This window comes from Callospermophilus lateralis, chromosome 19, assembly GCF_048772815.1.
Source record: "Callospermophilus lateralis isolate mCalLat2 chromosome 19, mCalLat2.hap1, whole genome shotgun sequence".
NCBI lineage: Eukaryota > Metazoa > Chordata > Mammalia > Rodentia > Sciuridae > Callospermophilus > Callospermophilus lateralis.
The window spans coordinates 38,674,213-38,687,455 of NC_135323.1; positions in this window are offsets into that span (position 1 = coordinate 38,674,213).

Genomic DNA, 13,243 nt, shown 5'->3' on the forward strand with positions numbered 1-13,243 from the left:
GTGCAGCTCAGTGGTAGAGCACCTGCCTGCCTTGCACAAGGCCCAGGTTTCAGTTCCCAGCCCTATAAAATAGAATGTTATGCTTATAGTAGACTAAGAACTTGAAAATAGATTTTCAAAGAGTAGATTGAAGTATGATCAGGGTCAATCACTCACCCCTGGCCACCCCAACCTCATTCTTCAACTGTGCCCATTCTTCAACTGCGGAATGTGTCATATGTATATGCTTTTTTTGTTTTTTTTTTTTTCAGGGCTGGGGATGGAACCCAATTATCGTGCAAGCTAGGCAAGCACTCTGTCACTGAGCTACATCCCCTGCCCTGTACGTACTTTTATTATCAAGCATTCTCCACATCTGTGCTACATAATTCTAGGAAATATTTTTCATTTCTTTGCTTCACATGATCTCAGAGAGTCTTTCAAGAGTAACCAAAAGTTAAGTTCCAGTAGGTGAGGGCTTGGTAGACTTGGGCATATAATTCTTGAAGTCTCCATGGAAACGTCAGTTTCCAACTCTTTGCAGACATGGGATCATTCTGCAGTCCCACTTCTTGCCTGGGGAGACCATAAACAAGAACATGGTTCCTAAGCTATAGAACTCAATGTGGTTCTGTTACAAAACACAGAGACTTGATTGGCCTTTGTCTTGGCACAGTAGCTCCAAGCTTGGAAGAAATACACCACAAGGAGACATTAGATCTTGCAGCATTATTTCATCTCATTTGTACGTTTTCTCTGTGATTTTGCAATCTTAGAGCATCTGAATAAGAGGTGGTAACAGTCAGGGTTATAGATTTCCTGCTGGCATTGTTACAAATTATGAAAATGGAAAAACAATAGAGGCTAATATAATATGGCCTAGAATTGCAACATTTTCAAAAATACCATACTTTAAATATTTCGGTCAGGCCCCAAAGGAAAATTGTTTAATATGGTTTGGGTTTCAATTTGAGATGTCACATTGATGGACTGATATGGGTGGGAGGTTTGGGACTGAGGGTTATTTTGTTATTTACTAATAAATGAGATTACTTCATCACAAAAAAATCACAGCATTTCTTTTTAATATTTGACTTAGAAAAAAATTGGTGCTCCTCAACAGATGACCAAGTCCAATTTCTCATGCTTTTGTAAAGATTGTTTTTATTTTTTCATTTGTTTTCAGACAGAAAGGAGACTGTTCTGAGCTGCTCCCCACATAGAATCTGAGTTGCTTTTTGTCCCCATATGGAGTATTGTTTTCCTCTCGGTGACATATGCAATGATCAAGTGAATTGGCTACTGAGACATGAAGCGATTCATGAGGTCCCCTGTACCATTTGCTCTGAGGACACATCATGTCCTCCTGCAGATCCAGAACGTGCCCATAATTACACAAAAAATGTGTTGAAACCAGGCACCTTCATTGTAAACGGCACTACCTAGTCACCAAGCTGGGTCACCTCTTGCCATTTAAAATGAACAGATGTTATTTTTGCTCCGAACTGGATTGCAAAACATCTATTTTTTTTAGCTCTTCTTTGCCAGTTAAAATCACGTGAACAACAATATCTGAGCTATTTGCCAGAGTGCCAGAAATACTTGTTTTCCAAATCAAGCATGTAAAGATCTCAGAAGGTGAAGGATTTAGTCTGGCAGCATTGAAAGAATGAACTGGAAGGAGGGCCAGAGTTTCCAGGTGTTGGTCACTAAGAACCAACCTGTTGTGGCCACTCTGCTTTCTCAGGGTGGCCTGCAGTTAGAGAAGGCAGCTGTAAAAGGGTAATGGAGGTATTGTAGTTTCTGAGTGACAGATCAGTATATATATATATTTTTTTCTTAACCAGGTAACTCCCTGCTCCTGAATTCTGCCATGCAACCAGACCTGACAGTGAGCTGAACATACAATGGTCCCATCTGTCTACAGGACCCGCTGGACAAGGAATTCATGACAGAGTCCTCCCTCTTCAACCCTTTGTTGGACATCAAAGTCAAAGTGCAGAGCTCATTCATGGTTTCTCTGGGAGTGTCTGAGAGAGGCGAGTGCCACGGCAAGAATCAATCTGGGACATTTCCCCATGGATACAATCGCAGCTTTAGTACAATGCATCCCCGAAATAAAACACCATACATCCAAAACCTAGCATCACTCCCCACAAGGACAGAACTGAGGACAACTGGTGTCTTTGGCCATTTAGGAGGGCACTTAGTAATGCCAAATACAGGTGGGTGGTAAGTGTGTGCCTGTGTTCTTTCCAGAGTTTGTTTAAATACTTCATATAATTATATCCTGTCAAAGTCATTTTATGATGTTTATCATCCCTTTGTCAGAAAGAAATGCCACCACTCTATGGGTCTATTTGATTTACACAGCACACCAGGACCAAGGCTAAGGTTAGGCTTTGTGGTTGTTATCTCAGAAAGTTTTAAATGCCTGTTACAGTTGGTAGCCATATTAGCTGAAAGTGTCTAGGTAGTCCCCTGGGTTTAAGCCCCTTTGAAATATGTTACCTAGGGCATGATCAGGTAGCCCCCAAATCATTCTTTGGCATGACCACAACAAGTACCATGTTTATAGCTTTGCATGGCTTATATGCTAGTAGATAATTTAATGCAATGACAGTCTCCTTTCATCAGTAAATGACCTAATAAACACACTCAGTATTCATAGACCTTGCTAAGCATGTTACTTCATGATGAGCGATGATGAATAGTCATTGCAAAGCTGCTCCTTTGAATTACCACTTCAGTTACTGGGCTGTGTTGTATGCACAATTAAGTTCCAAGTATTTTATTTCTTTCTTTGGGTTGGAAGAGAGGAGATTTTCTTGATGTTTCGCAGGACACATAAGGTGCCCAGCTTGGCTCACTTTTAAAATGACGTCCTAACTGTGGATTAGTTTTTGGAGTTGCAGCCTGGGACTTAAGTGGGTGGCAGAATTTCACCTTGTCCCCTGAGTCCTAAGCAATGAGAATTGGGTAGTGTGCTGAGTCACAGGGTGTCTGGCTGAGAGGGATGGGGCCATTGGATCTGCAAGCATCGTTAGATTAGCACAGATTCAATGCTGTGGCAGGTTTCTCTCTAAAGTAAAGCTAATTAAAATTTTATCTCATAAAATAAAATCTGTAATAGGACTAGTCCAATATTATTGTTCTAGGTAACTGAACTCTCTAACAGTTTACTAACTTGAAAATCAACTTTTCCTTAAGTTGATGAATGTTGACTTGTTCATTCTCTCCCAAATTAATTACTTTCTATAAATGTCATTTCAAAATCTGTTGTACTTATTTAAAATAACCCTCTAATGCCACCCTAATGATTATATTTGGATAAAATTTCAATCCTCCATACCTTTCTTGGTTAGTATTTTAGAACATGAAAGGATCTTGGTTGAAGTATGTGTGAGCATCAGTGTATAAATGTTTGCATATGATGTCACTCTTCTTTTGATGACTCAATGTAGAGTGAATCAGTCAACCATATTTACCAAGTACTCTCCCTGTAAGGTTTCATAAGTTACAAGGGTGTGTTCTGGATGACGAAATGTAAAAGACACATCCCCTACCCTCTCAAAGAACAAGATACACACATCATAACTCATACAATGTCATGCATTGAATCATTGTGCTTTTACCTTATGTCCTCTTCCTAGCTCATGGTTGGCATTGTCTCAGTAGCTATGAATTGAATAGGTTGGCAAGTACTCCTCCTTTCTCTTCCCTTTGTCATTTTATAATGTGTGTTTGTGTGTGTGTGTGTGTGTGTGTGTGTGTGTACACATGTATCTTCTACACATATTGAAGGAATGCCAAGATCAACCCACTCATCAGCTATGTTTATTTTATGTTCATTAAAGAAAGTGAGAAGATTAAATCATAACAAACCCAAAGAGCTTTCTTTTCCTCTCCCTCTGACTTAACAAAGACCCAAGTTGAAAACTAAGAACTCTGATAGCTCTGTGAAAGATTCCCACACACCTATTCTGTGAAAGGGGAATTTTCAAAGTTCTTGACAAGGAGCACTGAACAAGAGTCTATGAATTTGTTTGGGGAAAAATAAATGTGGGGAGTTGAAACATATCTCCTGTTATTTGCAGGATATAAATGAAAAAATATGCCCTGGGGATAAAGAAAGCAACACATAGTAATCAGATTGCTCTAATGTCATCCATCCCAAATTGTCATATGGCACATGCTAGATATGATTTATATGATGCAAAATATAAAACAGGAAACTCAGACAGGTGGTTCTGTGGTCATATTAAATAAAAGGCTGTCAGAGTAGCAGGTGGATTTGGAGGGGAATATATTTCTCTTTGATCAGAGTTAACTAGTGAATGACATACTGAAAATGAATACTTCTTTAAGAACCATAGGCATAAAACTTTCCCACAGTGCCTCTCATGCTTCATAATATAACTTGCCAACAATACCACCTCCCTCTACAACCCTTGCCTTGGTTGACTATCTTCAGACTCTGCATACAATTTGCATGTTTGGGTAGGAGGAAGGAAGTATGTTTGACACATAACAATAATAATATAATTTCTAATTGAAGAAGCGGAAAAAATAGTTTAAAGCTCCAATTGTCCTTTAGATTCTGGTTCAATTTAGGAGTATGATGAATAATGTTTCAATCTAAACCCAGGGAATTAAGCTGACTTGAAAGAAAGAAAAAAGACATGATGTGCTGCCTAATAGCCCCTTTTCAGATAGCTTCATTCATATTCCTTCTCTTTGGATCTGGAAGTAGATCATTAAGCCTGATGATCTACACCAGACAACAAGATTACAGCCTGGTGTTTTTACTAGGAATTTTGAATCCTCTTCATTTATTCATATGTGTATGACCTGTTTAGTGTGTTGCTGCTCTGTGCAAGGCATTCTGCTAAGTGTTGTTGATGTGATGTGGCATTATGAAGAGTAGGGGTTGCCTGTGTCTTTGTCATAATGGGATAGAGAGCCTGAAGGGAAGGCAGCAGCAGAGAAAGTGCTACGTCAAACTAAGACAAGGCACAATAACTAGGACATGTTCAGGTTGACAACCAAACACACTGAATATCCTCTGCATTGCAACTTGGGTTCAACAGCAGAAAAGGATATCATGGAGGCCCCTTCTTTTGGCAACTCTGTTTAAGGAAAACTAGAAAATGCAAGGAGGCACCTTCCTAATTGGAGGTCCCTAAGTGTGTTGGTTAGAGTTCTCCTACGACTGAAGTTAAGGTCCAGAATATAAATGGGTCTCCTTGCTGTAAGGCTGTAAGATTTAAATGTGCCTCATTCTTAGTACTATTGAAAGATACTAATGATAACAAGCATGTTACTAAATATTGTTCATACATGTGAATCACAAATAACTTGTTTTGCAATGAGTCTTGCATTCCTCTACTGTATAGCTGCTAATATAGGCACGTAGAAGGCTAACAAAAACCAAAAAACAACAACAACAAAAAACTTGCCATCTCTAGATTTAAATTAGCAGCAGCAGCCTGAAAGCTTTTTGTGTGATTAACTCTAATGAAAGAGAGAAAAAAAAAGATGAGGAGATGCATTATTCAAAAAATAGGATGCCCTGAGATATTAGTATGTAAAGATTATATTATTACTCCATTTCATTTCTTTTTATAAACAAGAAACTACATTAAAAAGAATCTCAGCTCTCCCTAGACATCTCTCTTGGCCAATGTGAAATATTCTCCTCACTGCATTCAAGAGAAGAGAGGGGACATTTAAAATGCAGTGTGATGTGACTTCCTATGCCTTTCCTCCTTGCATTATGTGATTTCGCTCATAACACTGCTGGGTTTTTTGCAATTTCACATTAATATGAATGTGGTTAAGTCACTTTTAGCTTAACTCTTTTAGCTTCTGTTTGCAAATTTAGAACCATATTGGTTACACAATAACCTAAAAGGTTCCTCAGTGTGACTGTCTAGTGGGTCATGCAATTCACTGCTAAAAACAAAGATGCTCTTCGGGATCCAACCATACAAAACAGAGACATAAACACAGGGTGGCTACAGAGTGGCTCTGACATTGCTCCTACCTCTGAGTTCATGCTGTGTGGATAGCATCTTCTTGCTCTGACTGGGTTCTGTGCAATCGGAGGCCTTCCAACAAGACAGTGCAATCAGAACAAAGCCTCTTCCACTTGGAGTTTCAGGAATGTATGCCTCTAAATTGGAAGCTCTTCAGCAAAATCCACAGGATGTTCTAAAAGAACATAGAGTAAGTGTCAGTACATGGGTCTGGTTGAAGATTTTCTCAGGCAGCAGTGTATAGACACAGGGCTGGAGTGGTTGGAGGTGGCTGAAAAACAGCCAGAGATAGAGTTGCTGCTGGGACATGATCTATGGTGGACAAAGAAAGGTAAAGGCATGGATCAGCAGTGCATGAGAAGCAGAGCCTTGGCTTCTCCAGCTAAAGCCCTGCTAATCAACGTGGGATGGTGAATTTACCAATGGGTTAAAACATAATAAATGCACTGTACAATTCCATGGCAGCATCTTACCACTCCTCCTGCCCTGTGGAGTCCTGACAACTCTTTCAATGTTTCATGATCATTTGTCTTCCTTGTATCTCCATCTGCTTCTATTGTATAAATCATCTCTCTATGAGAGCTTTAATATTCTTGAAATAGGTGCTGTGTCTTGTGCTCTCTTTGGCTGGATGGCCTGCACGCGCCTCACTGCATTGCCTACAGACCCAAGGCCCCAGATGCAGGTGCAGATCCCGCCGGCAGGGCGCTTACTGTCCGCCCTGATTCTCCGGAGCGCCTGCTCCCGCTGAGAGAGCTTGAGGCAGTACCTGGTGGGATAGCGCGCCACTCAGGTCGCGCTCTAGTGGTGCCCGGACTGCCCCTGGCGTGGCGTCCGCAGGCCTGACCGTGCGCTCAGCCCGTTGCAGGCAGGTGTGCAAAAGCGGACGTGCTGAGGCCGCCCTTTTCTCGGCCTAATGCAGCACGAAGTTGGCCGCCGCCCCCAGAACTTTGGTCGCCTACAGCTTCCCCGGAAGCGGCGCGGGCTCCAGGCCATCCTGAGGGCGGCAGGTGAATTGCTTATTGGAGGCGCCATTCAGACCCACTGATGGTGGGGATGGCCCGTGGCGACTGTGACCATCTGACAGTTGGTCCCTGTGGTGCCGGCTGTTGGGAGCCGGGTGCCGCGGCCCACCCAGGCCAGCCTATTGCCTGGGGGCTCCCTCAAGCTGGGTAGGGGTGGCGGTTGGGCGAGTGAGTGAGTGTGGCCCCACAGGTCCGTGGGCACGCGGGGGATGGGGTGGCAGGGGGAGTGGCCGGTGAGTGCGCCGGCTTCCAGTTGGGGGTGGGGGGAGAATCCCTTGAGCTGTGACAGTTGTGCCTGGAGGCAGATGCACCTGAGGATCAATAATAACCCCTGGTTTGGCTGCCTTCCAGTTGATTCAGGCCACCTGTTAGTTAGGTCCTTGCTTCCTGAAGCTTTCCCTAACAATGCCAGCTCACACCTAAAGCTCCTTTTTGCATCTCTTCATTTTGTACTTAGGCTCTTTGTCACTCTGTGTTTTATGTTTCTAAGTTGGATTATCGCTTTCTACAGATAGATTATGAATGTCTCCAATGAGGCCTTTAATATTTATTTTTCTCGAAACTCAGTTTTTATTTTTGACCTACCAGCAACCAAGAACTGAGCCTTTAACGCGTGCATTTTCTTCCTTAATTCAGCTAAGGAAACAGTTATAGAACACCTACTGTGTGCATTCATTGTGCTTGGTGCTCTACTGGACACTTACCATGCCACTTGTGGTCTAGCAAACGTCTTTAGTGCCCTTAACAGTTGCAGTGGTCAAGCAGAGTCCTCAGGGAAACCAAGACACCAGCAGGGACTGAATCATGGTCTAGTAGAATCAGCAGTTGGCACTGTGGTGGGACAAGCTTTTCATAGATGACATAGTCCCAAAGTTGTGGGCAAGAGTCCTATCAGGGATGCAGGAGTGGCAGCAACTGCCATAACCCATCCATACCAGGGATCCAGAGGGGTGACAACAGCTGGCTTGACTACCTGGCTGTGTGACAGGGTGATTGGTGACTGTCAGTTGAGCCTGTGGACCACTGTACCTGACTGTTGAACAGTTGGGAACATGTTGTGGCAGTGACCTAAACAGACACTCATCCCTCCCTTTCCCATCATTCCTGAGGAGCTGAGATTTATTCCCTGTATTTCAGGCCCTGTGGCCTCACCTCTCATCCTTATTCTACTTCCTCACTTTTGTCCTCTGAAGGGGGAGCATATAGGTCACTGCAGTAAAGGGTCCTGCAGAGGTCACAGCCAGGTGTTGGTGGCAGTGATGTGGCAGGAAGCAAGGACACCAGGCTCCCATGCCCTGTGTGGCTCCTAGGAGAGCATGTCCCTGTTCTGATCCACAGTAGAAGGAGGCAATGTGAATGTCAAAGTCTTTTTCAGTTTTTCCTCATTATCAAACACATTGATGCTGAACTCTCATTGTGTTTGGATATGCAATCACCAGGGAATTCAGCAAAACTCAAACACGAAACCATCAGTTGAAAAATGAAACACTTTATCCAACTACATTCCATTAGTCACCTCTAGGTCCACTCCTGGGACCATTCTCATTGCTCTCAGTCTGGGTTCCATGGAACCTTCTCATCATAGGACAAATCATATTTGAATAAGTCCAGTATCAGGTGTTCTAATTTCAAAATGAGGTGTCCACTAGAAGCTCACGTGTGAGACAATGAAAGAAAGTTTTGGTGTAAACAGATTAGGATGTAAGAACCTTAACTAAAACAGTTCCTTAATCCACCAATATGGATAAACTGAGGGGTAACTCTAGACAGGTAGAAGTTGGTTAGAAGAAGTAGGTGACTGAGGGCATGCCTTTGGGGCTTATACTTTGTGACTGGTGCTTGCTCTCTCTCCTACCCGATGGCCATGTTCTTAACTGGATACTTCCACCACATACTTCTGCTATGATGTTATGCCTCAACTTGGGCCCAGAGTTGTAGAGTCAGCTGTCTAAGGACTGACATAAGAAAGTGTGAAGCAAATAAACTTTTCCTCCTCCTTCTTGTCAGGTCTTTTGGTGATAATTTTTTAAAAAGCTGGTTAGATGAAATTGATACCAAGAGGCGAGTTCTTCTTGTGATGAGTCTGACTATATTGTTCAGGAACATCTGGCAATTTTTAGTATTTGAAGTAGGACTTTTTTTTTAATCTTTAAATTTTTTATTATTTATAAAACCAAAAAGAAATGATAAAGACACAGGAGAACAACATAAATTCACACATCATGAAACACATTTTTGGCATCATCCTTTGTATGAAATAATACAAATATACCACTTTATTAATTTTTTTCTTTGTTGTACTGAGGACTGAATACAAGCACACTCTACTTCTGAGTTACATCTATATGTATAATATGAGATGAATTGCATTCTGCCATCATGCATGACAAATTAGAATAAATAAAGAATTTAACAAAAAAATTTTAAAAATAATAATCATCACTGCTGGAGCCCCTTCGGACCCAGAACTCCAGTTTGGTTATTCTTACATCTGCGACAGAACCAGAATGCTTTTTTCAATATCTATTTTATTATTGCCCTTTCCCATATTTTTTTTTTTTTGAGCTCATACAGACCTAGGTTAATGTTTTGCTGATCAGTTCTATTTTTTGACTATAGAGTTTTTAAACATTGCAATGGAGATTTCACCTGTAAAATGTTATAAGGCCTTTACTATTATGTTATGTGTCGTATGTATTATGTGTGCACACTTGTGTTTTGTGTTTGAACGTACGTATGTCCATATGTCATATATGATGAGTGCTCATGAAAAAATGGATCCAAATAATTTTTTTTTATTCACGTGATTTAAATGGTTTAATTTAAATTGGGTAAACAGCTGTTGAAGATTGTTTTATAATGTGAACAAAAAAGGAGGTTAACAGATCTGTTTGTTTACTTTCACCTTTCCTTTTCATTATATTTAATAATTCTCTTAAAGATAATGTAAATTGTTAAGAAAATTGTTTTCTTTTAATGCCTTCTGGAACGTTACATAATTTTTTCTTCAGCCATTATTGCCAAAATTCCTATCTTCATCCCAGTGCCGGTGAAGACAATGTAAATTGTTAAGAAAATTGTTTTCTTTTAGTGCTTTCTGGAATGTTACATAATTTTTTCTTTAGCCATTATTGCCAGAATTCCTATCTTCAGTGAAGACAATGTAAATTGTTAAGAAAATTGTTTTCTTTTAGTGCCTTCTGGAATGTTATATAATGTTATATAATTTTTCTTTAGCCATTATTGTCAGAATTCCTATCTTCATCTCAGTGCATGAAGACAAAGATAAAACCAATCTACAGCTTCTGCAATAGCCATCACTGAACTGCTTGCAGAACTTGCCTGGACTATGTATCACTTATATGCATTGTGAACTCACCTGTATGCATTGTGAACTATCTGTTGGTGCAGCAACTTCTGGTAGTGTTGGGGTATTTATGCTGATGGTGTCATCGGTGGTACAATTTTTCCAAAAGGAGCAGTCAGCTGGCTTGGTGTATCTTCCTCCCTTCTGTTTGTCATGATCGTTCAGCTAAAATTTGGGGGCCAACAGAGGTGAGGCAAAGAACCTCACCCCCCCGCTGGTACGAAGACCTCTACACAGGTGTGGCTGTATACTGGACTGGTAGTCAATGACGGGTAAGATCCAATTACTATGGTACCAACCTAAGACAGGAGGCTGATGCCTTGAGGTCAGCTCATCCAATAACGGGTAAGGACCATATGTACTATTGGACAACCTAAGGCAGACATGGTCCCTAAGCCACATGCTTCTTGTTTAAACAGAGAGGGGGAGATGTTGAGAGCCACAGCCGAAGGGGCTCCAGCAAACTTTCAGACTGCCAGCTGATGATTGGCTCACAGCGGCCCCAGCAACACCTAGCTGATTGGCTCCTCTGTGGAGATGCTCATTGAGCTGTTTCCCTGCCCTTTCAGACTACCAGCTGATGATTGGCTCACAGCGGCCCCAGCAACAACTAGCTGATTGGCTCCTCTGCGGTGATGCTCATTGGGCTGTTTCCCTGCCCTTTCAGACCACGGAGCTGCTCATTGGGGGACTTTTTTGGCTCCGCCCATGCGACCCAGCCAATCGGCCTCAAGAGCAGGAGGATTGTGGGAAGAAGAAGTAGTTGGGTGTGTGGCTTGTGGGAAGCCGGTGGTGGCAGTTGGGCTCTGAGGGTTTTTTCCTGAGGAGCTGTTTTGTTTATCTTGTGTGGTTCTAAAAATAAAGTTAGTTTCTTTTGACAAGTGGCTCCTGAATTGTGCCCAGTCAGACTGCGGCAATCACCATCTTAAAAAAACTTTTAAACCATGAAAATTAATTGTAATCTTGCCTTTGGCACATGACTGATGTTGATTTATTATATCAATAAAATAAAATTCTTCAGAATGTACATTGAAAAACCATAATTTTAAAATTCATATAAAAAATAAGAATCTTATAATTTATCAAGATACTACATGAATGAAGTGCTTGGCATGATGGCACATGCCTGTAATCCTAGCTACTCAGGAAAAAGGATCGTGAGTTCAAGACCAGCCTTGGTAACTTAGTGAGGCCCTGTTTCAAAATTAAAAAAGGATTAAAGTAGGACTTTCCAAAATTTTAGAGATGCAAGATGGAAAAGAATTGAACATTGCCACTGGAACTTGTGTGGCTCTGGTGGAGGCTCAGAAGACCAGAATGGTGGTAGTATTGTACATTAAAAAAAGGCCGTACTCATGAGATTGCAGCAGAAGAGTACACCATTGGAATTGCAAATAGAGGCCATTCATGTTACATTATGGCATAGAAATTAACTATATTTTCAACAAGTTCTGCCACTGTGTGGCTGAATTTAGAGGTACTCATTACTCTGCTGAAGGAAATTTCAAGGAAGCCCAGCATTCAGCTGCTGTATAAATATGACTAGCAGCTTTTCTCCAGGTTTATTGTGATAATGAGGAATAGAAATGAGAGGGTAAATGGAATTTGAAAAGAAAAGTCAGAGTAAAATTGGGTCTCAGTAAGATGTGGTTGTCAAAGCATAGAGATGCTTTATATAGAGATGCTAAACAATTTACTCTGAGACAATAGGAGATATGGCTTGGGAACATTCCAGGAATTGGGAAGACCATCCTGGCCACTGCTTTACTGTTCTAGGACAAGGGCTTGAATTCCTCTGGATGTCTTTGTCTTGAAGATTTTGGATTTCTTTCTCTGGTTTATACTTTTGACAGTTGGGTGAATTACCCTGGTGAATATATCTTCAGGCAATGTTTATTTGGGGTCTCATAAGCTTCCTGTAGATGGATGTCCACATCTTTCCCAAGATGAGAAGAGTTTCTGCTATGACTTCAATGAATGGGCTTTCTATCTCCTCCCCTTGATTCTCCTTACATTCAGATGTCCTGAAAGTGTGAATATCTGTGCATTAAATGGTGTCCAAAGAGATCAGATGCTCCCCTGGTGTTTTCTATTTGGTTTCCCTTCTACTTTGTCTCAGAAGAGCTGCCTTAAAAGTCTGATATTTCTTTGTTTTGCTCAATATACTCTGTTGTTTGGGGTTTCTAATGCCTTTGTGTATGTTGGTTCAGATCAACACTGCACATGACCTTTATGCCAACAATGATTTTTAGGATACATTGATGTGAAATTTGTTGAGCTTATTTGGCTGTATAATATGCAAGTTTTATATGTTAACATTTAAAATGTCTACGGAAGTATTCTCAGTTACACCCATGCTGCTGTTAAACCACAATGCAAAGAAAAGACCACCGACTCCAATTTTAAATCAAATTAAAGCAAGCCTATAATTCCGACTAGACTAGCTGCGACAGTTTTTCCCGAAATCTGTGGGTTAGAAGACAGCCCTCCAGCTCTCTAGAAGTGTAGTTTTATAGCACAAAAATTTGAGAATTAACAGATTAACATGCCTGACAGTGAGGCTGACCTGGGCTGGGGCTGAACTCTAGCAGGTGTCTTCCAGTAGGCAGAGTCAGTGCAGGGCGGAGCCTGAGTTCTGGCAGGCCACTGACAGTGGGGCGGAGTTATTCCTGGGCTGAGTGGGAGTTCCAGCAGGGGTCAGCCTGAGGCGGGATGGCCCTGTGACTACCCTCTGCCCAAGCTGGCCTGTAGTTCAGCAGGGCGGATCAGGCCTGGGCCTGATCTGCACGGGGGTCCCCTGGTGGTGGGATGGAACTGTGCTTACCCTTGCCCAG